The sequence below is a fragment of the Lissotriton helveticus genome, chromosome 3_1 (genome assembly GCF_964261635.1).
Source record: "Lissotriton helveticus chromosome 3_1, aLisHel1.1, whole genome shotgun sequence".
NCBI classification, from domain to species: domain Eukaryota; kingdom Metazoa; phylum Chordata; class Amphibia; order Caudata; family Salamandridae; genus Lissotriton; species Lissotriton helveticus.
This window is the reverse complement of record NC_136061.1, coordinates 1,213,534,474-1,213,561,401: the sequence shown is the minus strand read 5'-3', so window position 1 is coordinate 1,213,561,401 and position 26,928 is coordinate 1,213,534,474.

Below are 26,928 nucleotides of genomic sequence, written 5' to 3'. Positions count from 1 at the left end.
ACGTATAGCTACAAAGGGAAAAAAGGCCTAAAGACACATAGCATTAAATACAGTTCACTTCAAACAGTATCAACGTATAGCTATAAAGGGAAAAAAGGCCTAAAGATACATATCATTAAACACAGTTCACTTCAAACAGTATCAACGTATAGCTACAAAAGGAAAAAAGGCCTAAAGACACATAGCATTAAATACAGTTCACTTCACACATGACTTGATAAAAGGGGGAAAAATTCCTAGACAAAAGCATCAACAAAATATACCAACAGTTCATCTCTATTACCCTGTGAGACCCGTGGACCGTACATCCATAACTTACCATTCAACCAGACATAAGAACTGCTACCAAACATTTTGTTCCAAGGGATGGTGGGTGGGAAAACAAAGAAGCCCCGAGCGCGGGGCACACCGTTTCGGCGAGGGAGCGTCCAGGGACAAGGGGGTCTCCTGGGCGCTCCCTATCTCTTTATTCCCGAGGGGCCAGGTGGCCCCTCCTCTAGCCCGCCCCCCTTGACCCGGACCCACTTCCCAGGATCCGGGTCAAGGTGGCTGCCAGCCAACCGGCGGTGGGCCGCGCCCCCCAGGGCACGCCCCCACCGCCGAATGGCAACAAAGGGGACAGTGGGGGCGACGGTCGCCGCGCCGCCATGCGTGCGGGGGGGCCGAGGGCCCCCCCTTTTCACATGGTCAGCGACTAGCTGCCGCCTCCCCCCCAATCCGGCACCCAATACCCAGGAACGTGGAGACGAGACGTCTTTACTTTTTGGAAGGCGGGCGCTAGTCGCCCGGCCGTATTTATTAAAGTATGAAATTAAAAAAGGTTTTTAATTGCATAATCAACAATTTATACAAAAATTCAGCAGGACATTTAGGTTTAGCAATAAGTTTGAAAGCCTGACTTTAACAAAACTCTAATACATGTTGTTTTCCTAACTTATACTAAACATCCTCATCTAGAATTTTTGTACATTTCTGGCCATATGGCAGGGTCACTACCGGTGTCAGGTCCTACAAGCTGCGCCTCCCCTCTGGATGTGCGCATGCGCAGTGTTACCCCGGGAATTGCCCGGTCTACGCCCTGAACTCCATTTACCCACTAAAGGAGGGCCCTTACTCTGCGCCGGTGGCGTCGTGAGTCCACGCGCGCGGGGTGGCTACCAGCCTAAGGAAAGCGTGAACTACTCCTACCCGCGCTCCTTTGCTTTGTAGCATCCATTACCTTGCCCCTGGAGTTGTGGGAGTGGCCCGCAGGCCCCTCCCCCTGGGCGGGAACCTCCATAGGATGATGCCCGCCCCCTCAGACCTCAAATATGTGCTCACCGATAATGACCTTACCGCCACAGGCCAGCATTGTTACCCGACGATCTGGCCTCCCCCTGCCTAGACCTACCCTAGAAAGTTCTCACTCTAGCAAACCTTCCAACCAGGCCCAGACCCCAGGCCCCTTCCCTCCTCCGTCAAATGGACTCCCCTTACCAGGTAGGACAAATACACCCATGTTGGATCATCTGGAACCGGGGCTTGAAATAATTTGTCCCACTGTGTGTTGATCCTCTTTATCGAGTGATTCAACGCCCTGACCGGGTCCTTGCCACCCTGGGATCAGTTGAGACCCACCCACTGTGCCACCCGGGCTAGTCCTGAAGACCCACCCACAGTGGAGATGAACCCATCAATGAGTATTCGCCTCCCCAGTTTGGCCCATTCAGTCCCCCCTAGGTGAGGTATCACCACTGACAGGGGGTCGGGCTGCTGAGCTATAAGTCCCTGAAAGCAGTTCCTGAACTGACCATGGCACAGACCCTCAAACCCACTCTTCCCTGTCCTGCGTCCGGCACGTTGTTTGTGCTGGCACATTTTTAGCTCCTCAACTTCTGACGAGGAGTTCCTCCCCTGCGTGGCAGGTTTGAGAAACTGCAAGAACCAGAAAAGACCAAGAAAACCTGGGTAACCATTTTTAGCTCCTCAACTTCTGGTGAGGAGTTCCTCCCCTGCGTGGCAGGTTTGAGAAACTGCTAGGACCAGAAAAAGACCAAGAAAACCTGGGTAACCATTCCCACTTCCACCTTAGGGAATGGGTAACACTAACACCTGCCAGCAATACTTGGGCCCTTGGTGTCTTCTTTCTCGACGTATGCTTTCCTTTTGACGTCCACCCACTGATGATGTTGCGGTGTGGAGTACTCCTCAGATATCCGCCATGGACCCAGCCGTGACTGACGTAAGCATCCCTTGGGCTGTCCACCTGATGCAGCTGTTGTGATATGGAGCACACCAGGTATCAACCATGGACCCGGTCATACATAAATTGGAAAGATAGACACACACCATTAGTCTTTCCGGCAATAACTGCTGTACACGTGTCAGACTTACATTACCATCAGTCGCTAAATTTAGCTAATCTTAATGCCAGATCCGTACATCTCAACACGCCGACAGCAAGTGTTAAGCATAGCCTCAGTTTGTCTGTTTCCTACCCACGTCTTTATGCATAGGATCTATGTGTTAAAACAAGACGGCTTACTTAGCAGTGCAGTATCACAGTTGTTGGCTAAAGAATTAGCACAGCCCAAACTCCGCCAGGCCCTAAGCTGGCCCAAAGGACCTTTTAAGTACGCCACTTTGGCTTCCGGGAAATATCATCCCAGCCACCTGGACATGATCACATGCATCCCCAGAACTATGTGATGCCGCAACTAGGCTCTTGGGCACCTTTTAGGTGTGACATCAGGGTGTGTATCTTTATCAGGACCCCCATTAGTCGTTCTAGAGGCTCTAGGCCCTGTCTCTATGCCATTCGTGGTTCCCCCACCATATTATTAATATATGGCTTTGGTGTACCCCTAGAGCTCAACGTATATGGTGGTAAATTACTGTGTGCTATAGAGGTCTTCACACCGAATCATTTGCCTCCAATCTCATCCTAGGCTCAACGTATATTGGCCCATTTACCTGTGTGTAAAATAAGTTTTACTGACTGAACCAAAGGGGGTGTGTTTAGTACAAATACATATATTTGTTGTTATACACCTGCCCTTTCCATTTACTCATTCATGACATTAAAGAGTGGTAACAAGTAGCTTTATATTCCCTCAAGACTTAGCCTGAAGGCTGCACGCAATACAGCTAACCCTAGGATAGTTTACTAATAATGTTGGTTTAAACCTATCATCCATGAAGGGGGCGTTTGGACAGGTGCAATGTTAGGACTGGCGTATATCCCCCCTATATTACTGAACAGCACCTCATATGGTGATTAGCTCCACAATGAAATAAGTCCATTGTTTGGCTTTCTGCTTTGGCTTGCAAAGGAAAGTGGGACCTGGGAAACTGTCCCTCAGTCTCGCTAAGCCCTACCCTTAGATGTCGTTCACCCCCAGGTTGACCCCAATGGAAGGTGGTATACCCTATTCGTGAACGGTTCCATGATTGTTCCAACTATCACCTAGCAGACCACTGATAGTCGTTCTATAATGACAAATTTGACTTATGGCAATGGCTGTTCCTCGCGTAAGAGAACAAAGCAGCAACCATGGCTTCGATAAAGTATAGCAAGTGCTTATGGGACATGAATAAGCAGCCCAGGCATGTCACCAACCATCCCATTCTCTAGGTGAAATTTAATGTCCCCATTTTGCGTGAGCTCTGATTTAGACAATGAGTTTTTCAGAACTGAACTCATCAACCGAATGCCAACAGAGCATATTTTGGGTAACTCACCACCCCTGGTGGGTACCCGTCCCATCAGGGAGCTGCGTCTGCCTTGTGAATTCTACCCAAGTACAACCCGAGCATTTTAAACGCCCAAGTTCCCCATTGCTGGGTCCCCCCCGGCACGTGGATGCGATCCAGTTGATGGGCATTGGTGACTTTGTGTACCTCGGGTCACATTGAATACAGCGGATACCACCCGTGCCAATTTAAGATGGCGTAGGTGCCACCGTTTTTTTGGGCTGACTGGATTCTTAAATGCTTGAAGAGCTGGGGATGTGTTACCTTACCACACTTATGTTACACTGGCTACTGATGAAAGAAATGTTAAAGGTACAAGTCTAATTTCTGCTAGAAAGGCAGCAGCATGCCCCCCAATAACCTTAATGTAACAATATACCCCGATAATATACACAAAGTAATATAACAATAAAATTAAAATTTTTCAGGGCACAACATTGCGACATAGTCAGATCTGCCTCCAGCCCAACAGCTATAGCCCAGCGCAGTTTTTTTTTTTTTTTTTTTTTTTTTTTGCAATAATGAAGTACAAACACTGCAAAACCAAATTTATCAGAACACATCGCCTTCCTCTTAAGATGTCACACAATTTGGTAACGACCAACCCTGAAGTATTTATTTAACACCCACCCGAATGTCTCAATTTACTACGAAGGACATAACAATGTTCCGTGATCCGGGACATTCTGTTTTGTCCAGCACAGGGAGATTACGCGCTTTGTCCAGACTCACGGGATGTTGAGCGTCATCACAGAGTCTCGAACCCAGTTCCCCAGAATTGAGAGCAACCACCCTAGCCGTTACAGCCACTTTGTCTGTGGTTGATCTATATCCTGCCCAAACTTCACAAACACCCTAATGGTAGTCCAGGCAGACCCGTCATCTCTGCCTGTGGATGCCCGCCTTTCCTATCAGAACCCTCACACAATTTCTAGACACCCTTTTCAAACCGTTTATTGTACTACTGGGGCAGTTTGTGATGTAGGACTCCCTTCTCTAATGTCACCCAAGACGAGACCATATCTGGGAATAAAGATGTGGTGAACTCAAGGACACTGCCACCCCAGGCCCCTCTAGAATTTCTGTTGAAATGGCTTCACAAGTGGTACCGCTATATAAATTATGTCATATGATTTGTTTAAAAAGGACATGGTTCTCACTCTAGCAGACTGAGTATTTACCATGATGCATGATACGGAGAAAGCCAATTTCTTGGACCTAGCCTATGTTAGTTATAGAAGGCGAATAAGCGTGTAACTTGTACACAAAACCAATGAAAGCTCAACACATTATTATACGTCCCCGAAGGGCACCCAAGAACACTGGAAGGAACTCTACCCTTTGAGCAAGTCCCCCGTATCCGTAAGTATTGTACCATTGAAGAGGACTACCTCACAAATGCCAATTCGCTCTCTAATAAGCTTAGCAATGGAGGATAGCGCAAGGAATTAGTTCAAACTTCTTTAAAAAGGACATGTTTCCCTACGAGACCCTTTCAGTATACCAAGGCAAGTACTAACTAATCCAATTATTAGTGTACTGAAATAAAACTGGAAAATTATTATTCAAAGAATGTGTCCCACTTCTAGTCGGGGGTCCAGACTAGCCTACATTTCCAATTGAAATGCGAACCAATTCCTTCTATGTTGTAAAATGCCCTTATGAGAAGTTGTACCTAGGGCAAACCACTCAGGCAGTAAAGTCAAGGGTTTTACAACACCGGTACCGCATCAAGTGCGGTACTCGAGCGGCACCGTGAATCCCTCTCAGGACCCGAACCGAATCAGGTATCGGAGCGCTTTACATAGCCCCAGTTATGTTACATGAGGACGGACCCACATTCATTTTTTAGCACGGGGAGATTTAAGTGATTTACCCAGAATCACAGGAGGTTTTGGCGTCCTTACCGAGACTAGAACCCAGATCCCCAGTTTCAGTGCCCTAGCCGCTAGACCAAATCATCTCCTCTAATTGCACTACATTGTCTCAAAATTAAACGCTTTGGGAGTCCTTTCCAGGTGAAGCCTCTGCGGAGTGCGGACCCCCTTGATTTTTGTAATACTCCCTGGAACAGCAGTCGGAGAATACTTATAGCAGTACAGTGTAGTGATTGTTTTAAATTAATGGCGTACAAGATTGAATATCAGTATAGCCACACTGCGCACGTCTCTGAACACAAAGCTGCCATTGTTGACAAAGTGCTTCCTGGAACCATACATGTTAATGAGAGGGAAGCTCCTACTGCAGTTGCATTAATTAAGCAGTGCAAATCCCTCTAACCAGATCGCCCACATTTTACAATTGGCAATTACAAGCAAACCAAACTCGTTTGTGCCTCTCACCTTTAGGAAACACAAGCAGAGAAAGTAACTGTCATAATATTGACTGTACACGTTATTTAAGAAAGAGAAAGCGGTAATTCATATGTCAGTGTAAATGTGAATAGAAATGGTAAACACAGATGAAGCATATATAAGAAGGGCGTGAATTGTTCTGTAGAGAATGTGTTAGCTGATCAGAACATGTAGGGTAACACTGTCAGTGTTGTTGCCTGAACGTTAATTATATCTCAGAAAAAACATCCATTTAACGAGATGTAAACCATCCGCCTCGGAAGCCTGTGGAATGCCAGAAAAAACCACGCGGTGTCGAGAGAAATATGCACAGCAGGAGCAGCATTCTGTTATCTACTGGTGTTTAACCCACTTTAGCGCGCAATCCTTTAACACGCCACTCCCGCCCCACCTAGGCTCATTGTAATGCTGAAGGGAAAATCACAAAGGAGAGACTCAAACCACCTATTTCTCTGACCTGCATCGCACTAAAGAAGCAATTCTAAAATAACCGGCTTCTCAACCGTACACTTGCAACAGCTGTGTTCTCCACTTAACTTTTCGGGAATCACAAGCCTTCCTCCGAGCTCCGCGCCCTTCCGACTCATGCTCGCGCTCCGACACCCGTCAATCCCGAACCCTGGTCAACGCCTCTGCTTGTGCCATGCCGGACGACCTCCACCTCTGTCTGTTAAACGCCGGACGACGGCCTGTAGCTCCCCCGAAGCTGCTCCGCCTGGAAATACAAAAACAGGGATCACGACGTTCCGGGCAATGTCCAATGTTCCTCCTGTAAACAAGGAGTTAGCTTCCAGCGAGGTCCCGGTGCTCTGCAACGCCGACCGAATCACCTGGAAAAGAAAGCGAGATCATTAAAACAAAGAAGCCCCGAGCGCGGGGCACACCGTTTCGGTGGCCCCTCCTCTAGCCCGCCCCCCTTGACCCGGACCCACTTCCCAGGATCCGGGTCAAGGTGGCCGCCAGCCAACCGGCGGTGGGCCGCGCCCCCCAGGGCACGCCCCCACCGCCGAATGGCAACAAAGGGGACAGTGGGGGCGACGGTCGCCGCGCCGCCATGCGTGCGGGGGGGCCGAGGGCCCCCCCTTTTCAAACGCCGCTTTCTGGGCACTTTTGGGACACAGCCTGAAAAACCAGAACACTGACTTAACACACTCTGCCTGACTTATCTAACAGCATTGCATAGCCCCAGATACACAGTATACATGTATTCCCTCACTATGTAATTATGTGTGTGTGTATATATATATATATATATATATATATTCACTGAAAAAAACATAAGTTTCAGGCCTTATATAGTTAGGAATTAGCATTTAAAAAACCAATGAAATTGCTCCTATATAGTTAGTTGTACTAACTATATTTCGCGCACCCGCAATCCACTGCTGATGATGTCACATATTATATCATTCATGACATGGTCAGTGACATCACTGATGACATCTCAAATGACATCACTGATGACATCACTGATGACATCATCCAGTGAATGTGGTTTGCTTCGTTATTTAAATATGCATTATATATATATATAGCAATTTGCATTGAAGAATGAGTGGATATATAAAAATAAATATCTGGATGGAGGATTTAGTAGCAGTGTAATTGACTGTTTACTTGACCAATTTGTAGTGTCTCACTAAATATAGAGGATAGTGACTAAACTGTTTGAATATCTGTATCACTTTGTCAGTTGTTGTGTAAACTGGTTCTCCAGTTGGGTACTAGCTATGTGAAAGTCTATATTAGCTATTGATTAGTTAACTGAGTATTTGTATGGGAGAGTGAATGTGTGTGTGGTTCGGTGGGGGGTGTGTGACTGCCCAAAGATGTGTGAATAGTTGATTCACTAGATATATGAAGTTCAAACTACATGTTCTAACAGCTGTTTGGGTGAGTGAATATCTTTATGGGTGTGGTGATGAGCAAATATATTTCTCAATGGTACATGTCCAACAAACTAGAAAAATAAAAGGCAGTGTATGTGTCAGTTGTTGTATATACATAAGTATACATAAGACTCAATGATTGTGTGAGTGACTGTATGGATAACTTTATACTTGTAATAATGATTGTATAATTCACTAAGTATGACTTACTATCTAAATGAATAGATGAAGTTGTGTTTGTATAAGTGTGTAGCTAAGTAAATATGTAAGTATGATCCATTGTTTGCATAAGTGAGTAGGATGACTTCATATGTGAATAGGATGTGGGCTGGTGTGTAATGTCGATTTAGGTGTATAAGTATTTTTGATAGTGTTCTATTGTTCATTGACAGCATGTATGAGTGAATCTACAGGTAAGTGATTAGATGTGTGTATACATCTATGAATCACTGAGTGGGCTTTTAGATACTTGTATTGCTGTAACAATGGATTCAAATATGATACTCTGTATTTTACAAACAGTGATGAAAGATTTTACTAGTGTATGAAAAGGTGTATGTGATTGTCACGTGGATGATGTCATCAGTGATGTCATTTAAGATGTCATCAGTGATGTCACTGACCATGTCATGAATGATGTAATATGTGACATCATCAGCAGTGGATTGCGGGTGCGCGAAATATAGTTAGTACAACTAACTATATAGGAGCAATTTCATTGTTTTTTTAAATGCTAATTCCTAACTATATAAGGCCTGAAGCCTATGGTTTTTTCAGTGAATTTCAAAGGTTTTTTATATGCTAACTCCTAACTATATAAGGCCTGAAACCTATGTTTTTTTCAGTAAATTTGCAAGGTTTTTTTAATGCCAATTCCTAACTATATAAGGCCTGAAACCTATGTTTTTTTTTCAGTGAATTCGCAAGGTTTTTTAAATGCTAATTCTATTAGCGGATAATGTTTAAATATGTTAATATCCTTGTGGGACCACCTGAGCAGCCCTAGGGGGTCAGGTTGTTTCTACCCTGCCCCCTTTTTGTATTCTACACGTTTGTTTTTCTGCTTCTTTTGTGCCTCGGTCTACCTAGCACAAGATGAATGCCAACACTTCCTGGTTAGAAGTGTTGACAGCCAATAAGCAAGCTGCTTTCCTGTGAAAGGCATGCTGATTGGCTGCCACTGTCTGTCAACACTCCGAACCAGGAAGTGTTGGCAGCCATCTTGTGCCCCGGTAGAACCAAGGCACAAGAAAGCAGTGAAACAAAGGTTCAAAACACGCAAAGGCCTACTCAGAGGGTCCCACAAGGACCCCCATGCCCAAAAATATTTATTTTTTTGGTGTTCCCCGTGGTACGCTCAGGGTACGCGTACCTGTAAGCGTACATGGCATCGCAGCCAGCGTGTACTCCGCAAAATTTTCACAAATTTTTTTTTATTTTTTTTGCCCTTCGGGGTCCTCCTAGGCCCCCCTGAGAAAACCTAGGTGGTCAGGGGGTCTCTACCCAGCCCCCTTTTATAGTTTTCCCCTTTTGTTTTTCACCTCTTGTGTCTCGGTTCTACCGAGACACAAGATGGCGGACTCTCCGGACCGTTTGGAAATGTTCACAGACACCCGAGAGCCAATCAGCTTTCCGCTAGCGCACTTCCGTGGCGCGCCGGGTGCGCTCCCCGGTACGCGTACAGGTAAGCGCTCGAAGCGCACATATAGATATATACATTTTTTTTTAGTTAATTTTCATAAAAACCACTGGAGCAATTTTCACCAAATTTAGAAAAGGCACTTCTGCGTACCAGTCCCTACAATTTTGCAAAGTTTGGTGTAATTCCATTCAGCGGTTCGGGCTGTAGCCGTGTCTGAACGTCCTATGGAAATTAACATGGGGAAAACAAGTTTTGGGACCCCCTTTTTTGTCGGCCCCCGCTTGATGAATCCCCCCAAAGCTTTCAGGGAAGGAGCAGAACTGAGCTGGCCAAAATTTTGGAAAATTACACGCAATTTCCTCAATCGACGCCAAAGTTATTCCCAATAGAATGTTGTGGATTTCCTATGGAAACTAGGTCCTAACTATATACACCTACTGGCTATCGCCAGTAGGTAATATATATATATACATTTATATATATATATATATATATATATATATATATATATATATATATATATATATATATATATATATATATATATATATATATATATGTATATTACTTTACTGCTATAGTTAAAGAAAAGAAAAGGAAAGAAAAACAAATGTTGACTTTTTCCGAAGCACTACCCTATGTCTCACCCGGGAGACAACCTTTACAACACAACTTTTACTACGCAGTGCCATTACGACGCAACTTTTACAACGCATACCATTACAACGCATTGCGCTGGGGGGCGCTCTAGGATAGGGAATAGGTTTAATTTACTATCCAACACCTTCCCTACTATCCACGGGGACTGGAGTTGGAATAGTAGATTGAACTATTCACTATCCAGCACCCCAAAGCACTATGTGTTGTAATGGTATGCGTTGTAAAAGTTGCTTCGTAATGGCATGCGTTGTGAAAGTATGCGTTGTGATGTCATACATCCGTCTCACCCTATACCTCTCTTAAAATTGGTCTAACTGCTAGGGCGGGCAACCTTAAATCTGGGGAAACAGGGAGAGGAGTTGGCCTAAATGGCTAGGGCAGTCGGCCTCAAATCTGGGGAACCGGGTTCGAGTCTCGGTAAGGAAGCCTAACATCCTGTGATTCTGGGCAAATCACGTAATCTCCCCTTGCCTAAAAAAATGAATTTGTCCTCATGTAAAGCAACTGGTGCTTGTGTAAAGCGTATTGACACCCAATACCTTCGGGTCAAGTTTGCGCTATATAAAATCCCGTTAAAAAAAATGTATCCTATACCTCCATTCTCTGACTCATCCCAAACCTCATTTTACTACCATGATCTCCAAAATAACCCTTTGTAGAGTCTCCTCCGTCCCTCTTTGGATCACCCCAAAACTTATTTTACTACTATGATATCCCAAACAACCCTTTCTAAATTCTTCCTCCTTGTATCCCTCCTTTAACTCAGGCTAAACCTCATTTTACTAATATGATCTCCCTAATCCATTTCTAGAGATTCTTTCCTTCCCAATCTCTCCTTTTACTCACCCCAAACCTCATCTTACTACTATGATCTCCCAAAAACTTCTTTCTAGACTACTCCCTCTTCTATTCCTCCACTATCCTATTCAATCCAACTACCAGACTCACATGTCCACCGCTCAAATGTAACTCATATTTCCCTATACTATTCCACCACTAATCGTTTTTGGGTTCCGAAGTAGCATGCTACTAGGCGAAAAACACTTTGATGCCTCGTCAAGGGTAGTAAGCACTATATGAATACAATTACAGTCTCATCATATTTGCTGTTCATTTAAAGACCGAGATCAAATGTCAGAGACTGTTTCTATGACTGCTCCTGTTTACTTTCTTTGTCGGCCTGATGCTTGTTTATTTTTATTTGTAGCCATGCTGCTATAGAGCATGGCTCCAAATCATTGCCAAAGTCGTCAATGCCCATGTTGTAACAGCATGAACAAAAGGCAATGACGGAGCACTATGTGGCTAGACCTATTGCCCTTGCCAGTGCTAGTTCAATGAAATGATAATTGCACACTTGTTGGGATGGGAATAACTTGTGCATGATAAATGGCTATATGAAACCCTCACAAGCTCTGAACTGTACATGAAACTTGTATCCTGACTTTTTATTCGGACTTGGTATCATATTAATGTAGTGTGTGTGCAGAGATTTAGGCCTGTTCCTGACAATTCGAGGTTCAGGATTCGTTCTATAGGTTTATTGGTCAAGGTGAGGAGGTTTCTAGAGAGTGCCTGCCATTTTTTCTGTCTCTAATGACTGCTTCAGAAAAGCACTAGAAGCAATATGCAGAAAAATCACATTTGTTGTGCCCATGTTTTGGATCATCCTGCTTGGAGCCAGACCCTTTGCTGCTTGAGTGAGGTTCTTCTCTTTGCCCAAAGGCTGTGTTTATGGAGCAGCCTAGTATGACATTTGAAATGGAAACAAATCAAACCAATTCTGAAGCCAAAAACAAATCAAACCAGTTCTGAAGCCTAGGACTGTAAATCCACATCACCTGTCCTCTCTGGATAATGTGTATAACAATGGAATCCAAACCACCCTTCTCTTTTAAAGTTTCAAGTCCTTTCTGACCAATGAAAGGAGTGATCTGTAGAGTGCTCAAAAGACTGCTGTGTGATCAGGGCTGGTGTTTGCATTACAATAAGTCTCCCGGACGTGAGGGGACGTCACTTGAAATTCTTTTTATTTTTTTTACGGTGGGTTTCTTTTTGATACTGTAGGGTCAGCTTTCTTTGAAGTTGTTTGGGACGCTTTTAAGGCATTCTTTAGAGGGGTGTTACAAAAGCTGTCCCATCTAAAGAATAAGACTGAGAGACAAGATCGTAAAATAATGGAAGATAGAATGGGAGCTTTAGAGGTGGATCTCCAAGAACTGGGCCTCATGCTGAATATAGAAAGGGAGGAGCTGCTAAGCCAACTGGAAGAGGTGAGGCTAAGTTATAAGATTAAAATTGATTTGAAGTGCAGGGAATATTGACAATCTGGGTGTAAGAGGAATTTTAAGTATGGAGAGAAAATGAGTGCACTGTTAGTTTGGAAGGCAAGGGCAGTTAGGTCAAGAAACTACATCAGGGAACTTGTCATCAATCCTATGGGTGAAATCTCTGGTAAGGCAGGGGAAATGCAATCCTGCCTTGTATTCTTATTTACTGAGTTGTATACAGAGGAGGTCCACCCAGACCTAGAGCTGCTCAGAGCCTGGCTACATTAAGTGCAAACTCCAAGACTTACATTGGCGAGTAGAGAAGCTATGGATGCCCCTATTTCAAAGGATGAGATTAGGACATGTGTACTTCAGAATAGGAATGGTAAAGCCTCAGACCATGATGTTTTGCTCTTTGAGGTGTATACGTTTTTAATAGAAGAACTGATTCAAGAGTGGGAGGTTTTGTTTAACTTAATATATCGGAAGGGCGGGCAGATTCCAAGAACACAGAAAGAGGCCACAATTGTATTGATTTTAAAACTCACCAAGTATCCTAGGAAAGCAGATACCTATTGACCAATATCCCTGCTGGATGCAGACTATATAATTTCGGACCGTAATGCGCAGATGTGGGCCTGCCGCTCCGGAACCGAAAACTACGTTTTCGGGCCGTAATCTCTGACAATGAACCGGAACACATTATTCCAGACAGGAAATGATATACAGGAAGTGGGAGACAGGAAATACATCACAGGAAGTTGACAGCCATTTTGTGTTCATTCTGAGTCATCCTCTATCACAGATCAGATCCTCTGCCATCCTGCTGCTCTTCTGAAAATTATTTGCCCCCAAATGGCTGCGGATTATGAGGAGAAAGCACCTCCTTTCACTGAAAGGGAATTAGACATCTTGGCTGAGAGGGTACTGTCCAAATATCCTCAGCTATATGGGGACCCTGAATACCAGCTGAGCAATGTAGCCCGGGCCAGGCTATGGTCCAACATCGCTTAGTGCTGCAGTGCAGCGGGCATCCACACCAGGAGTGCTAGGGCATGCTGCAAGTGCTGGGAGGATCTAAAACGCTGGGCCCGGCACAAGGTTGAGGAGCTGGTGGGCCAGCCTTCCCAGCACCATGTGAATCATCCTCGCCTCTCCCCACTATACAAGAGGGTCCTGCGAGCAGTTTGGCTGACCCCGCTAGAGGAGCATGCGCAGCAGAGACCTGGTAAGTGCATTATATGCAATATGTGTCTGGGAGTATGATGTGAGGGAAGACAGTGATGTACCATTGTGTGTACCATTCCTCCATTCACCTATTCTGTGTCCATGCAGCAGTCATCATGAATAAAAAGGCACACTGTGGCATACGGACTGTACAGGGCAGAGTGCATTTTGGGAGTTGTTGTTTCTTCATGACAACGGGGGAATTGAGTCACACTTATGCATTTGTATTGAAATTTGCACTGCAAGCAACATTAACAGTGAACCAAGGGAATCATACCCTGATGTGTGCATTGGATGAGCAATGGTAGAGACACTGTCCAGTGTGTGTATGGCAGGCCAAAGGGTATTGGATGCTGTGACTTGCATTGCATTTCTTGAGTTTGGGTTCTAAGAAACAGATCATCAGGTGCCATGGAGTCAAGACAGACTTTGAGATCCCTGCTTCCTCTTAAGTGTTTCTAAATTTGCCAAGTGTGTCCACTGATAGACGTCTTACCCTCAGTGGCTTGTATGCCATTTCACATGAACAGGTAGCTGTCACAACGACCCAATACTGGTCACCGGTGCACTGCACTACCTTATCAGTCACCAAAGCCAATATGTGGCACTGGATTGTCAGGTTTTGTGACAGACATCAAAAGGCTAGACTCACAACGTAGCAAAACAAATAGCCCAGACCCTATGTGGATGTGTGATCCACGTTCGGCATTTGTCTTGTCCTATACAATGCTACACTGCAGATGACATTTGTCCAGACGTAAAAGATCTGCGGCTCCATATCACCGGCCAATTTCAATGAAATCTGGATTCTCACTGATCTCCTTTGGTGGACTGGTTTTGGAACCTGCACATGTAGCAGTAAGAGGACACACAAATCACAAGAATGCCAAAGTTAAGGGTCGGCCAATACAGTTGTGTAAGCCATAAATACTCCTGTGAGATGTCCATGTCAGACTTCATTAAGGAGATGACAGTGAACATACACGCAATGTAAGCTGAGGAACACTGACAACTGTATAGTGTGATCAGAGGAAAATAAATCTGACCTTGGCTCATCTATGTATGTGTCTCGTCCTGAAGTATACAACCACTACATCATGATTTTGCTTACATTTCAGTGGGCACAGCTGGCCAAATGGTAGAACAGCAGGACCAGGTTCGGAGCGGGAAAACATCAGTGCACCGGCGGCTACGACCTCTTTCTACCAGTGAGGAAGAAGAGGATGAGGAGGGACCCTCAACATCTGGAGGCAAGGGGATTGCGCCCTCTCGGACTGAGCAGGAACAAAACTCTGGTGCTAAGGCCCAGGTGGAGGCTGTGGACATTGAAGTGGGGGGGAAGAAACCAACATCTCCAGGGGGTGGTGGAGAGCTACTCCCCCAGACCATTCACCTGTGGGTTCTGTCAAGGTGTCCCCGAGGCAGACAACCTGGGCCTGCCATCAGCCCCTCCCTACCTCTTCAGGCCCCCATTCCATCGGGTACTCCAGCTGCATCCCCTGCAACCAGTCCCCCTCATCGTAGCTGCCAGCTCGATCACAACATTGGCTCTGGACCAGGGGCACCACATCGCTCCTGTCCCACCCAGGCCCCTCCCTGTGTTGACCCTCGTATGGCTGTCCCAGAGGTCTTGAGGTGGGTATGTGAGGGTCAGCCACACCTGTCCACTCGCATCATGCTGCAGTTGTGTCAAGAGATACGCTCTGGCCACCCTCACTACCAGCGTCAATTCCCTGGCCACTGCCATGTCGTCTGTTGTTTCCCAACTTCCTTCCCATACCACTGTCAATGTCTTCCCCTGTCCGTTGGCCCACACTGTTTTCCCCCGTACTCCTCATGTGTCCCGACCCCGTGTGGTACCTTTTCTTGCATCGGCCAGCCGTGTGCTTGCATCGGACTTGGAGGATCTGGACATTGTGGCATTAGAGGATGACCAGAAGGACACTTGACTTTTTGTCAGAATTATCTTTATGGACAATTATTTAATTTTCCCCTTGTAAATAGACTGGTTTCCTTGACGCTCCTTGACGTGTTATATTTTTGTTGCCCCACCCCAATCCAAGTTCCCTTCTCCAACTGCATTAAGATCATCATTTGTTTTCCTTTCTCCCTTCCAAACGGACGGTTGTTCTTCAAATCATTTACAAATATCTTTAAGAATCCTGCTTACTTGAACTTGTTTGACTTCATTGTGAATGTCTGGTACGGAAAACAGACACGTGTGTGGTGAGTCATCTGCTATGCACATTATGGCTTGTTGCAATGATGGGTTACACTTGTAACTGTGTCACACACACACATAACCCCTCACATCTCTAGACTACCTACATTGGTATACAGGACATGATACACAACAGAATCTTGTCTTTGGAAGATCTTTACTTTTTCTTTACACATATTCACAGTGGTCAATCTGTTTTTGTGATGTTGTCAATGGCGATCGTGCTTGCGACATTGCAATTTCAGAGGTGATGATCGCTGTGAGGGATCAGGTCTGGCTTGTTGCCTATGTGTAGGTGGGTGTTGTCCATGTGCCTGTACAAGGTGACAGATATGTGCAGAGGCAGATGGGGTATGTGCAGTTGGTGTTTTTGCCTGGACAAGTGCTGGTTGTGCAGGTGGTGGCAGTGCCTGTTCAGGGGGTGGTGGTGATTGTGAAGGTGGTGGAAGTGCCTGTTCAGGGGGGGGTGGTGGTTGTGCAGGTGGTGGGAGTGCCCGTTCAGGGGTGGTGGCGGTGGTTGTGCAGGTGGTGGGAGTGCCCGTTCAGGGGTGGTGGTGGTGGCTGTGCTGGTGGTAGGAGTGCCTGTTCAGGGGTGGTGGTGGTTGTGTAGGTGGTTGCAGTACCCGTTTATTGAGGTGGTGGTAGCTGTGCAGGTCGTGGCAGTGCCTGTTCAGGGGGTGGTGGTGGTTGTGCAGATAGTGTGAGTGCCCGTTCAGGGGGTGGTGGTGGTTGTGCAGGTGGTGGGAGTGCCTGTTCAGGGCGCCAGTGTGGATGTGCACCTTTGCTGTGGTCATGTACAGTTGGTGGTACAGGTGTGTGTATGTGCTGTCCTGCAGGCAGATATGATCGCTCACCTCCCTGCGTTGACCGTGAAGGGAGACTTTGGATTACTTTCAGCATGCTCTCCACCATCTTCATTAACCCTGGGTGTAGTTCGCGAAGTAGCGCTACGCGTAGCTACCCAAAGTGTACTTCGCACTACGCGAGCTACGTGTAGCACTACGCGAACTGTGTAGTGCGCTGTTTGCGATGATTGCACAGTGCCGGATGCTTGTCCGCACTGTACAATCATTGAAAGCGGCATCATGCACAGTGCAAGCTGTTGTTTTCTGCCGCTCAAGTAGATTTTCACTCCAGCAGCAGCTTTCTCAACACGGACTGGTTGTTTCTCATTACGAGCATATGCGACCACTCGCAATGAGAAACCTGACCTCCCTGCGTTGCGAATCTCACCGGGAGGTTTATTTTCCACACTCGCGATCGCCAACTTGATGTTGCTGATCGCGAACGAAGAAAAAGTCTCACCAGAGTGTCACTTTGCTCGCTTGCGGTCACCAACTTGACGTTGAGGACCGCGAGCAAGCAAACAATTACCACTACGCTACGCGTGTTTAAACTGTGCTACGTGTAATTTGCGTAGTGAGAAGTAGCGCAAACTTCACAAACTATGCAAGCGTAGCGTAGTTGTCTGCCCAGGGTTAATCTTCATGGCCAAGGCATGGTGTCTTGCACTTTCTTCCCTTTGGATGGATATCATGTCTCTCATATTCCTGGACATGTCCTGCCAAGTTCTATCCATCCTATCCAAAACAAGGGCCTTAGCACCATCTTCCTGCTGTTGGAAGAAGTCCTGCTACCACTGGCCACCATAGCCAGGTGCAGGCCCTCTCTGTGTCGGCCATGGATGAGAACAGCAGGTCTAATAGCGGGGTGATGGCAGGTGGAAGCCTGTGGGCAGGATATTGGTGCCCAGGGGATACCTGCACCACAACAGGGTTGGTACTTCCCCCAGATGGTGGAGAGGATGCTGGGGATACACTGTATAGGGAAGAGCGTGTAGGGGAACCACCATGTCGGTCCTGGATGTGAGGGCTGTGAGGGAGTGACGTCTGTGTTGGGATGCGTGAGAGCTGTGGCTGGTTAGCTCTATGCTGGGGACAGGCAATTGTTTATTTTGGAAGAGGCTGATGAACGTTGCTGGGTGGAAGATGTGATGCCGTGAAAGATTTTGACAATGTGGTAAGATTGCTGTCCATGGCATCTGAATCATCATCCCCGGAGTGGATGGACATATAGTCACCATCATCTTCCAAATCTTCGCCCGCAGGAACTTCCTCCTCCTCTTGCGCATGACTTGCTGCCGACATAACTGCCTAGAGGAGAAGTGGATTTTTCCCACTGATTGCCTGTCGCCCAACACTGGTTGAAGGTACGTCATCCTCATTGGCATCATCCCTTGGAACACAGAGGTGGCAACCGTATTAGTAATTGACCTGCTATTACATGTGGTGCAACACAAGGGTTGAATTAACTGTACTCTGCATCAACAGATGACGATCATGTGACCTGGTTAGGGTACCACCACAAATGACAACTCACATCATAGCATTGAGGTGGTTAAAGGAGATGTACATTATACAAGCAAACTCACCAGCTCCAGCCACAACTTTCTGTCCCTTCGCGTTCACCCCTGATGTCAACTGCTGAACCTAGATGACGTTGACATAGCTGTCACCGATCTAGCAGCTGTAGAGGGAAGTGACAACATTCTCAATGATCTGCATTACTAATTGACATACAGACACATTTGACACTCAATATAAGTCACTTTGTAAACAACAACTGCTGATTCTTTACAGAAGGGGATTCTGATCTTTGGCATGGCTTAGTAATCTAAGCTATTGACACACTTGATGCCACAATTATCTGATGGACAGGTGTGAGAGGGTTTCACTGCTGCAGCCAGGATGTCATGCATCCCCCGGGATGGTGTACGCTGCACTGGTGTCATCCTGTCAGCAGCTGTGATGAGACATACATGTCTATATTTCAGTAAAACAGATTGTAGCTATGAGCTAACATGTCATTCTCAATGACCATTGACCGGTTAATCCAGGACAATGTGCGGCATGTTTACCTCATTGACTTCAAATGTGTGCCCCTGCTCACATGCAGCAGTTACCAGCTGTTACTTCCACACAGCACTGACATCAATAAGATGACACATCAACAGACAAACTTGTATGAGAAGGTTACTGATATTTCAAGGAAGGGGATAAATGACCAGGACTCTTCCGTATTACACTGATTAAACCTTCACCAGTAAGACTAACAGGTTTCATGAGTGTAATGTTGTCTGTTGACAAGTCAAAAAGAGTTCATGTGTGAGATATGCAATAGTCAGGTGCATAATGTGGCTCATTTGTGCTTCCCTACCCATGAAGTCACAAAACCAATTTTTGAATGAGAGAACACACATTTCTTATGTCCATCCTTTGAGTGTCCTCTGTTTGCATACACTATTTACAACATCATGGTAGTACTTAGCTGACAAAGGATGGTGTCTTGTACAGCAGACATACTAACCTCATATGTCAACCACACCACTATTTGTGTGAATACAGTAGAAGAGGAGGCAAGCAAAATGCAACATTTGGCTATGATCCCACATTGTGGCTAAGTTGAGAAGCTTTGATGCTTTCCACCTGCACTGGATTAGCGTGTTGCTTTTCAGCCAAGTGATTTGAACATTTAAGACAACTGGCATCAGTGTGAGCCTCACCCATACCAATTTCAATATGATTTTTCCATTGATATTTTGCTAGGGAGTTTTCATATCATAGAATTGCAAGCCAGTTGTGTTTTAGACACTTCATATGACACATTGTACTATTTTATGTCGATTCTGCACTCACTTGGCATACATTTTGTGTCATTCTTTCATTAGCCAGCAAGGTCTGATCTGGTATGTGGTTAAATGCCATATGTGAGCATATTGTGATGCAGGTCAACAGTGTTGTACAACACATACAACATACGGGTGAAGATTAAAGGCACATTTCATGAGCACTCAGGTACATTATTCTTGGGTTTACTTACCCTGGCCCAGCACCGGCCCAGTGTGTGGTCCCTGACTAGATGTCACAGATAACCTTGTAGCAGAAGTCAGTTTGAGTCTTTGATTGTGGGAGGACCTCATTGTACCTACAAAGAGGTGTGTTTGCAACTTTAAATTTCAGTTGCCACATGTGATGCACTCAATTTCAGGCCCAAAGGCTAAGCACAAGCAGTTGTGGGCACCACCATTGCAGAAGTGTGAAGCACTTAATATCATGAGTGATCCCACAATTAACTTATAATGGGCCCACTACCTAGAAGTGACATCTATCAAAATGACATGACTACGAATCCTGAAGTAAGGTCCACTATCATGTTATGTTGATGGCCAACGAACAAGCTATCCAATGAAAAAAGTACATGACCAGCTGGGTGGACTGGGCGAATTCATGTATGGTGAAAACATTCTAAGTTGGACAGTGGATGTATTGTCAATACTTCTGACAATTGTATCTCACTTCTTGTTCATCATTGTCATATTTGTTAACATTGGATTTCTTGATTAGTTCTACAAAAACGATTACAATATAGTGGGGACCCCCTTTTGACTTGTTGTGGTACTCGATTCCAGGAAGGAGTTCCCAGGTCTGGGATTGTTGGGAGAATATATGTTATGTTCCTCAAATACAAAGGTATGATGAGCCAAGACATATTATATTTTGTCTTTCGCCATTCACAAATGTCATTTGCTAAAGGTGAATGTCCATTGACAACTCCAATAGTTATTAAGCTAGTTTTTCATCTCTGGTTACCTTTCATATTCGGGCACTATATGTCCCTCTGTTGTCTCCTGACAATGTATGCATTTTGACCATCTCCTGACCAGTTTGACTTACCAGTTAGTGAGGGAGGTATGCCTTACTCTGGATGATGTTGTTTCCTCCCAGAAGATGCAGGGACCTCTGCTACTGCGGTTGTCTGTGCTCTGGCTAAATGGATCAATAGGTGAGAAGAGAGAAAAGTAACCAAATGGGAAATTTACATGTGGAACTTGTCAGGCATTTTCCCATATCTTCTGCATGAGAACAGTTTTGTGAAGAACTGCTGCAGACGGGGCAGGTGGGAGCAGTGGGGTGTTGGGGATGTAATGGCATGGCACGGTAGGATATGAACAATGGAATATGTGAATGACATATTTTGATCTGAGGATTCTCTCACCCTCTGCTTTTTGATTTTGGCTGGCACAGGGTGAGTTACTTTTCAGATAATTTGGGGCAGATTTACAAGCCTCTTGTGACACATTTACACCGCCATTGCGTCACTTCTGTGATGCAGAGGTGTCGTAAACCATGCACCACTTCGCGACTTACTTATAACGTGACGCATCTAGGGAGATGCATCACGTTATAAAGCCCTGCACAACATTAAACCTGCATCAGGTTTAATGTAAGCAGGGTGGGCGTACTGTCAGGAAAAGCCTCGTAAAAGTGACGCAGTGAAATCTACAAGATTTCATGAAGTCATTTTTCAGAGGCCGCTGCGACGAAACCTTACGCCTGCTTGAAGCAGACGTAAGGAGTGGCGCAGCAAGTTATGTTTGGGCCATCCCTGAACATTGTTGTATTTGCGTCGCACTTGTGACACGCCTTCAGCAAAGCGCCGCCCTTACGCCATCAGATGCGACAAGCATCTGTCTATCCCTGCGCCATGGTGCGCCCCATTGTAAATGCTACACATCTGTAGTGGCGCAAGGGTGGAATTGCGTGTCGCATCGGTCCTGGTGCATTCCTGCTAATATGCAGGGATGCTCCAGTCCTTGTAAATCTGCCCACTTGTATTTTTCCAATTCATTTGTCAGTTGATTTTCATATGCTATGCAACCCCTACCCCCTTATGTTTTTGACTGACTCTGCGACATCTGGATAAGTGTAAAGGGCACTTTGTGAATTGCTACTTAGCAGTGTCAGGTTAATACGTCAGCAGTACTTGGCCCATGTTTTCAATAGTGGGAGAGGGATTTGCCATTTCTATTACAAAGGATTCTGGGACTTGTGGTGCAACATACAGAGGGTAACACATGAGTCTCTGACTGAATATATTTTTATATACACTTTGGACAACTTCCTTACTCACAATGGCAGTGCAACATAGACAATCTTTTCATATACTTTTTCCTGTCATCCCAATTACCTGGTACCATGTTGCGGACATCACTCAAGGGCAGCCCATGGAGCATATGGGGGTGGATTGTGAGGATATCCTCCTCTAGTGGGGTGAGATGGAGGCGAGTTCCAAAGTGTGGGGCAGGAAGAATCCTGTTCAATTGACCCTCTTCTTTTCATCCTGCCACTTCTTCCTAATGTCCTGGACTGTGCGTATCTCCTCCCCCAATGCTGTGACATCAGTGGTTAATTGCTGCCATAGAGCTGCCTTCTGTGCGCTACTGGTGCAGTAAGGTGGAAGACAATATAGGCGTTTGTAGTGCCTCACTATGAACTCCACAAGCATGGTGGTTTCCTTAGTAGTAAACTTCTTCCTCCTCATTTGTTCCATTTTCCTCTGGCGATGTACAGCACACATTGAACTCTCTGTGGCCACACCTGTTCCTTCAATGTGTGCTGCTTTTATATGTTTTGTGGTGCTGGTCTTGCAGTTAGTGTTAATTTTTTTTTTGAAATATTATTTATTAGCATTTCAAACAAATAGTTCCATTACATTCCAATAGGCCAGTTCGTTATGGACTGATAGAGGAGCACATTTTTACGCATAGTCATTTCAGTAAACAATTCTAATGACAGTTTACACCGTACCTGTCTCCCACCAACCGCAGGAATGACATGCATTAATCAAGTAATTATACGCGCAACTCAGCAAGTTTTAACACAAGAGTAATAATGTTACACATATCCCTCCTGGAGAAGGTCTTTACTACTTTTGTACATTTAACTTCTTAAACCACTGTTCTGATATATCTTTGCATGTATCCTTATACTGGAGATAAGTGTGGGGTGTAAATACATCATGTTCCCGGTGTAGTCTGCGTATCCTCCACGTCTGCCACCTCAGTCGCTGTTTGTGAACCAGCATTCCATGTTAAGAATGGTTCCCATATATTGCGGGGTCTAGAAGAGGGTGGCATTAGTTCCCAGAATGTGCTCAATTGTGTGTGCCAGTATGTGATGTCTCTATCCTAGTCTTTAATGGAAGGCACTTGTCATCTGCCCCAGTGGATTACGACCTGTCTCTTTGCAAACAATAGGAGGAGAGCGTGCAATTTACGCAACTTGGGCAGTGTGTCTTTAACGTACCCTAGTAGGCCAAGTGCAGGGGACGGGGCCAGCGACACCCCCAAAATGTTGTTTACTGATTCAAAAATCTGCATCCAAAATTCCACTATTTTGGGACAGTTCCATGCAATGTGGATGAACATAGCTGGGCCATAGCCACATCTCCAGCAGTTATCCCCGTCCCTAATACCCATGCAGTGGAGGCTCACTGGAGTTCTATAATATCTATGGAAATACTTGAAGTGTATCAACCTCAACTTGTAATTCGGGGAGAGCTCTGTAAGTTGTCCACAGTAGTGGACCCACTGGGCTTCGGTCAGTGGTGTTTCTAGTTCGTTGTTCCAGTGTCGGAATGAATTTGGTGTCTCTATCGGGGCAGTATTTTGCATTTGGGTGTATAGGCGCATAATAAGTTTACAGGGAGATGGGGATTTCAGCACGTTTTCTATTGCAGTTTGGACTGGTGGCGCTTTTGGGAATTCCTCCCAGAGGGCTCGGCATGCCATGCGTATTCTATAATATAAAAAGATCTCAGTAAATGTTACCACTTGACGCTCAGGTGCCACAGGGGAGGCCTAAATTCATCTCCAGGATATAGGTCTACCAACGTCTGAAGATTCATTTTCTGAGCCAAGGTCTTACTCATACTGTCCTGTATGCAAAGCAACATTGGATTTTGTGATAGGGGGACGGAAGGGGCATACAGCAATAGGATCCCTGCTCCTTTGCGCAGTTCATCCCATGACCAGCACAGGATCCCAGCAGAGTCTATGTCATCTTGAGGGCGGCGCACCTTTTGATATAGCGCATCTTTAAGTGGGATTGGGTCATTACGTCTGTCTCGACCACCGCGTGTGGCTGGAAAGGGGTCAAGTGTACCCAGTAATGCAAAAATTGTGATTGGGCACCTAGTGCATAGAGCTGCATGTCAGGGGCTCCCATACCGCCCTGTCTTAACGGGAGAGTTAGTAGATCCCAAGAAGCTGTAACCTGTTTCCCGGCCCACGCCAACATGATCAGCTGTAATTTAAGGGTATTGAAAAAATGTCTGGTGAGTGGGATTGGTATATTAACGAACAAATATAACATTTTTGGCAAGATAACCATTTTGGCTAGTGCTATCCTGCCAGCCAACGACAATGGCAGCTTGGCCCACACCTTTACCCTTTCTTCCTGCCACACAATAGTTCAGCCTTAATTTAGTCTCAACACCTCCTGTGTGTCTCGGCTTAGTCAAACCCCTAGGTATTTAACCTCAGCAGCCTCCCATCGCAAGGGGAATTCCGACATCACCGGGGGGGGGTACCGTCCGTTAGCGGGAAAATCACTGATTTAGCCCAATTTATAAACACACCTGAAAGCCCACCAAAGCGTATGAACTCCCTAAATAATGGATCTAGGTTCTCTTCGGGGTTTTATAATTTAGAGCGTGACATCGTCCGCATATAAGGAAATGAGTAAACTACGTGAGCTGAATCCAATACCCATGCCGTATGGTGTTGCCTGATATGGGCAGCCAGGGGCACCACTGCAAAAAGCAAAGGGGATAATGGTCACTCCTGTCTAGTGCCCCATGAGATCAGAAAGGTATCAGAGAGTAAGCCGTTCACCTGAACGCGCGCTCTGGGTGAAGTATACAGCAGTCTGATTTGGTTTATAAAGAGCCGACTGAATCCTATGTGCCCCAGAATGGAGAAGAGGTATGACCATTTGAGCGTATCAAATGCCTTAGTGGCTTACAAAAATACCACCGCTGCCTTTTCATCTGGGTGCAAGTAGTGTATTACCGAGAAAATTGTTCATAAATTATGGGACGTTGATCTCCCCGGGATAAATCCCGACTGATCCGGTAGTGCTATTATTGGCTGAAGTGGCTGCAATCTATTAGCAATCAATGCGGTGTGTGTGCAAGCTTGCACAGGCTTCCTAGCAGAAAGAAGCTGAGGTGGCAGGACGAGGAGCGCCGAGCAACTGAGCAACCGAGAGGCCGGGAGGAGAGTGCAGCAGCAGTCTAGCTGATAAGCCGAGCCACCAGGAGGAAACCGAACTCTGCCGCTGAGGAAGAGGAGAGGACGCCGCAGAGTTTACCGGGCCGATTTGAGTTGCGGCAGGGATAGCATAGCCGCGGACGGCAGAGGGCAGAGGGCGAGAGTGCGGTGCTGGTACCGGTGCGGCACCGATGTTAAGGCTTCCTCGAGACTGTTCCTCTCCGCAGCACCGGCCCAGGTGAGCTTTCTGGTGCGGCGGGTAGCGGGTGGCCTCCCCGGTGCGGTGGGAGCTCTCCTGGCAGGAGCGGCCAAGAGCTCTAGTCCGCGAACAGGGGGCCCCCCCGCAGAACCTGCCACTTCACCAATTTTGCCACCACGTTTAGTCGCTACCCTCAGCCGTTACGTCACAGCCCCACGGCCCTCACGGAGGGGCCCAACTGACTTGAGTGGGGATACAGGCACCTCACCTCTCTCTCCTTCCTCTGGTGCGGTTGGACCTGGGCGCAGCTGTGAGTCAGCTCACCTGGACCCCTGCACGGAGGGACTGTGGTCTTGAGTGGTTCGAGTGGAGACTTTGGGAAAGCCTCGGGTCATTAGGGTAGTTTGGGGTGTGCAGAGCAGTGTTGGTGCAGTAAAACACTGCAGAACAGCAGAGAATCAAAGCACTGAGTGCGGGAGAATACATCTATAACAACAACAATCTATAACAATTAAAATAATCCAAGTAACATTGAACAACAGTGAATGATTATCATAAGAAGGCAGCCACTATCAACCTGCGGGCACTAGCAGAGGAGGTATAACAGAGTACCTTCCACAGCCGCAGAGCAAGGTCCTTGTGAGGTCGTCGCCTTAGGATTGCGGATTGAAGGATAGTGGATTGGGGTCGTGCTACACATTTCTGAATAATCTCGCGGCGGCCCGTAAACTATAGATCAAATAACAACCACAGGGCACACTAAAGGGCACGCCAAAGGTGCGCTCAATAGCCGCCATGAGATCAGAAAGAGAGCGAGTTACACTCCCGCTAACAAAGAGGGAAAAGAAACCCCAAGGACCTACGGTAAAGAATAACAACAAAGCCAAATTAGAAGGCGGGGTGCAACCCCTGATTGCACCGGTCTACAGAATGTTTGCTAAATCAACCAGCATACCAAACAAATTCAATTTCCTAAAAAATGCAGCAGATGCAATGCTATTGGCTCCAGTGCATTTGAACGATGGGGAGCAGCGTTTACGAGACCCGATGTTACCTACCATCCAAGAAGGGGCTCTCAACTTGAAAAAAACTAACCTAGAACTCATAACAACAGCTGGACCCCAGACACAAGACCACACGGTTCACATGGAACAAAATGATGAATCTTGGGGCTCAATTAAGGACTATGACTTACCAATAAATAAAGAACTACTGGATCCATCGGAGTGTCCCATCAAAGCCACGTCATTAAATAAGCAAGGCCAACCTAACACCAGTATGGCCCAACAACCAATTGAGGTAGAGGTCAAAATCATCAAGCTGGCCTCAAATGTCCTACAACATTATTATCAACATAAGGCACCAATCCCTAATATACAGAAAACGATTGAGATAGCAGCACCTCAGAGTATACAGAATATTGCAATAAATGAGAGTCCAAGAGAGTTAAACTATGACGGTGATGGAGCTGAACCCAATCACAGGGACACCCACTTGCCTGATTCTACAGTCCCGAACAGTAAAGAAAATATACCATCTTACCCAATGGAGTTGACAGCCAAAAGTGGGAGCCCTTGCAACAATTCCATGGCCAGGGCTATCCCAGAAGCAAGCTCAGACGC